This window comes from Schistocerca cancellata, unplaced genomic scaffold (genome assembly GCF_023864275.1).
Source record: "Schistocerca cancellata isolate TAMUIC-IGC-003103 unplaced genomic scaffold, iqSchCanc2.1 HiC_scaffold_995, whole genome shotgun sequence".
Lineage (NCBI taxonomy): Eukaryota > Metazoa > Arthropoda > Insecta > Orthoptera > Acrididae > Schistocerca > Schistocerca cancellata.
In genome coordinates, this window is record NW_026047001.1 from 12,501 (window position 1) to 17,500 (window position 5,000).

General features: G+C 53.5%; 1 non-coding gene across 1 annotated transcript in view; it reads left to right on the forward strand.

Annotated features, from left to right (window-relative positions):
* The first annotated feature begins 4,079 nt into the window (after window positions 1-4,079).
* The window catches only part of LOC126150706 (small subunit ribosomal RNA), a 1,909-nt gene continuing 988 nt past the window's right edge, over window positions 4,080-5,000 (forward strand). The window contains exon 1 of the ribosomal RNA XR_007531574.1: window positions 4,080-5,000. This exon is cut by the window's right edge and continues 988 nt beyond it. This is a non-coding gene — a ribosomal RNA (small subunit ribosomal RNA).

Genomic DNA, 5,000 nt, shown 5'->3' on the forward strand with positions numbered 1-5,000 from the left:
CCATACCTCCAAAACACGGCACCGCCATCTATGACAATGTGACGAAACCACATGCAATAGCTCCATCTACGCGAATCGGACGACACTACGTCCACCATGTCGAGCGCACCACAAACAAAAATACCGCCACCTGCAGGTCCCCCGCAACATGACCTGCTGCACCGATGATACCGCCATCTATGAGACGCCACGCCGACTACGACATCGCTAGGTCCCACAGTGCCCATTTTCCGACGCCACCCACAAACCCTGCATCATCTGCCCACCACAGGAGCCCCAACGCCTGTGCCTGCGTCGCACGAAGTCGTCGACCGACAATCGCTCCACCCGCACCCGCACGTGCCCCACCCCAACCGCCCAAATCGCAACTCCAGCGGATGAACGGCGGACTCTTCCCGCACTCGTAACGTGCAATCCGCCCCTATATCTTGCGTTTCATGAAGAGTTATATCGAATATGCCATATTCCCGCTGTCCCTATACATGCTGTAAGTAGCTCGCTTGCTACAGCAGCAGCAGCAGCAGCACCACCTCCGCGCGCTTCCCTGGGGGCACTGAACCGCAGGATGCGAGACCCCACGCCCAGTGGCAAACAGGGCTCCTCTCAGAATATAGGCGGTCCCTACCCCTCACAACGATGACGGTGGGAGGGCCGTTTTACGAGACCATTTCCTGCGGTGCCAACGCTGTCGTAGAGCCGATACTCCATCTTTGGTACAAGGCAATCATTCCGCTGTAAATCAGTACGTCACTCGTAGTTCAGTCACCTCACAGCACTGCTCAGTAAACTATGCAGGCCCACATAGATAGATTATGATAGATTATATACGCAAATGCCCCTATACATGCTGAACGTCCGTACACACAAAATGAACCACACGTCAGCCACACACTCTATCACACACTACTCTCTGCCTGTAACAGACACAGATACAACTACTAAGCACCAGCATGGACCAACGTCCGGTGCATCCTATCCGCCACAGTACACCAACTACGCTATGATAACCAGACCGGGAGGTCCAATCATAAAACAGAATACCCCACTCGTCCGACAACCACAATTGCTCAGAGAAGCCACCAACACCCACACATGTCCTACACAGGGGTGCACCCATCACCACCACACTGCCTCGTCTTACAGCACAAACACACTGGCAGGAATGAAACACACAGGTCTGCCGCAACCACAGACACGGCTCGCCCCCTCTCACTGGCGAAAAGCGCATCCCGACGTGACATAACTCCTTTGACACACTGACGCTGCCTCGGGCATCCACGTCCTACGGTCGATATCAACGAACCTCCCCCCCCCCCCCTCCCCCCCACAACACGCCATCCCATACCACATTGTGTACCGTACCCAAACCTAACGTGTACTGTACTACAACGCAATGTGTACCATAACACAACCCAGTTTGTACCTTAACCTAACCTATGTCACCTTAACCTAACCTATGTCACCTTAACCTAACCTATGTCACCTTAACCTAACCTATGTCACCTTAACCTAACCTATGTCCCCTTAACCTAACCTATGTCACCTTAACCTAACCTATGTCACCTTAACCTAACCTATGTCACCTTAACCTAACCTATGTCACCTTAACCTAACCTATGTCACCTTAACCTAACCTATGTCACCTTAACCTAACCTATGTCACCTTAACCTAACCTATGTCACCTTAACCTAACCTATGTCACCTTAACCTAACCTATGTCACCTTAACCTAACCCATCTTGCACCTTAACCTAACCCATCTTGCACCTTAACCTAACCCATCTTGCACCTTAACCTAACCCATCTTGCACCTTAACCTAACCCATCTTGCACCTTAACCTAACCTATGTTGCACCTTAACCTAACCTGTGTTGCACCTTAACCTACCTCAATTTGCACCGCAATGTAACGCAATTTGCACCGCAATGTAACGCAATTTGCACCGCAATGTAACGCAATTTGCACCGCAATGTAACGCAATTTGCACCGCAATGTAACGCAATTTGCACCGCAATGTAACGCAATTTGCACCGCAATGTAACGCAATTTGCACCGCAATGTAACGCAATTTGCACCGCAATGTAACGCAATTTGCACCGCAATGTAACGCAATTTGCACCGCAATGTAACTCAATTTGCACCGCAATGTAACTCAATTTGCACCGCAATGTAACTCAATTTGCACCGCAATGTAACTCAATTTGCACCGCAATGTAACTCAATTTGCACCGCAATGTAACTCAATTTGCACCGCAATGTAACTCAATTTGCACCGCAATGTAACTCAATTTGCACCGCAATGTAACTCAATTTGCACCGCAATGTAATGCAATTTGCACCGCAATGTAATGCAATTTGTACCGCAATCTACCCCCACATTGTGCCTTAACCTAACCCACGTTGTGCCTTAACCTAACCCACATTGTGCCTTAACCTAACCCACATTGTGCCTTAACCTAACCCACGTTGTGCCTTAACCTAACCCACGTTGTGCCTTAACCTAACCCACGTTGTGCCTTAACCTAACCCAAGTTGTGCCTTAACCTAACCCAAGTTGTGCCTTAACCTAACCCAAGTTGTGCCTTAACCTAACCCAAGTTGTGCCTTAACCTAACCCAAGTTGTGCCTTAACCTAACCCAAGTTGTGCCTTAACCTAACCCAAGTTGTGCCTTACCCTGCTCTGTAATTGGCATATGACACGTTACATTAATGTATTGTCCAACCGCAACCCGCTCAGAATGTTGTGTACACAGCTACGTGTCATCTCCCCATAACAGCTGCATTGCAGTGTGGTACGCCATAGAGACGTGTGGGAGTAATGGACGCAGTGGATGGCGATCAGCATGAGCCGTCTGTTCATGTAGTGGCGCGTGTATGCAGACGTAGTAGTCTCTTCTCACACAATGTGATAGCACGGTGCCCCGCGTTCCACATCTGCGACATGCTACAGAGGCCGGTTGACAGTTGGTCGCGCAATGGACATCGCATACGTACGGGGGCACCTTCCACGTGCCCTCTAGTCGGGCACATTTTGTTGCGTGGATGTGAGCGGATGTAGTGTGTCTTGACACCTGACAGGCAGGCATGCAATAATAGTTGACTTTGCAAACGGGGATGGACGTGTACGTTTACTGGTGACGTTACGCAAATGAACAACTGGTAACCCGTTGTGGTGCGGTTGTCCTTGCTGGAGGTACATCTGTGAGGGCAACGATCGGTACAGCTACGAAGCGGTCCCCACCATACCAACGAACGTGAATGTGAATCTGGGTGTGAAGCGATACGCGGCTGTGGGTGGGTGGGACTGTCCCCGGCCGGTGAGGGGGGGCCGCCCGGCGTGCTGGCCGCGCGGTGCGTGGGCGCACGCGCTACAGCCGGCTGGTGGGGGCGCCCAGTGGCAGGCGCGCCGGCCGACGGACGCGGCAGGCGGCGCAGCTGCGCGCCGGGGCACCCTGCGCGCGGCGCCGTGCAGCCAAAGTGGGTCCTCGCCGGCCCGGTGCGAAGCGCGGTGGACATCTGCAGTGTGCTGGTCCGATTGAGGACTGTGTGCGTTGAGGATGCGCCGCCGCCCGGCACTCGGCGCCGCGACGCCGTCTGCTGCTCGGTCGCCCCAGCGGTTCTCGCTGGTGGTTTGTATCGCAGTTGTGCAGACGTGTTGGCACGTGCGCTGTGCTGGGAGAGTTCGCTTCGGCACCCACGTGGGGCCTTTGCCCTTCTGTGGCGCTGGCGTTGGAGCTGCCGGTCACCGTAGGTGGCGCGTGTTGTCTCCCGCCGGCAATGCCACGACAGCACGCTCCCGGGCCTCTGTCGGCAGCGGCAAGCTCAGTTGGGAGCACGGGTGGTCGCACCTAAAGCGTCTACTCGCCTAACTCCGGGCGATTGCGCCTCTCTCGAACCCGACCAAGTACTTAGGACGGCGCTGCGCGCCGCCGGGACCTGAGAGGGTTTCGAGGTGTATTGTGCAGGGGAGCTCAGCCTCCTCCTGTTTGCAGAATAATTGAGCGGACGCTTGCGTGTTCGCGCGGGCCCCTGGGACACACTCCCGGGCGGCCGGCTGCTCAGCTCTAGTTGACGCAGCTCCCTGGTTGATCCTGCCAGTAGTCATATGCTTGTCTCAAAGATTAAGCCATGCATGTCTCAGTACAAGCCGCATTAAGGTGAAACCGCGAATGGCTCATTAAATCAGTTATGGTTCCTTAGATCGTACCCACGTTACTTGGATAACTGTGGTAATTCTAGAGCTAATACATGCAAACAGAGTCCCGACCAGAGATGGAAGGGACGCTTTTATTAGATCAAAACCAATCGGTCGGCTCGTCCGGTCCGTTTGCCTTGGTGACTCTGAATAACTTTGGGCTGATCGCACGGTCCTCGTACCGGCGACGCATCTTTCAAATGTCTGCCTTATCAACTGTCGATGGTAGGTTCTGCGCCTACCATGGTTGTAACGGGTAACGGGGAATCAGGGTTCGATTCCGGAGAGGGAGCCTGAGAAACGGCTACCACATCCAAGGAAGGCAGCAGGCGCGCAAATTACCCACTCCCGGCACGGGGAGGTAGTGACGAAAAATAACGATACGGGACTCATCCGAGGCCCCGTAATCGGAATGAGTACACTTTAAATCCTTTAACGAGTATCTATTGGAGGGCAAGTCTGGTGCCAGCAGCCGCGGTAATTCCAGCTCCAATAGCGTATATTAAAGTTGTTGCGGTTAAAAAGCTCGTAGTTGGATTTGTGTCCCACGCTGTTGGTTCACCGCCCGTCGGTGTTTAACTGGCATGTATCGTGGGACGTCCTGCCGGTGGGGCGAGCCGAAGGCGTGCGACCGCCTCGTGCGTGTTCGTGCGTCCCGAGGCGGACCCCGTTGAAATCCTACCAAGGTGCTCTTTATTGAGTGTCTGGGTGGGCCGGCACGTTTACTTTGAACAAATTAGAGTGCTTAAAGCAGGCAAGCCCGCCTGAATACTGTGTGCATGGAATAATGGAATAGGACATCGG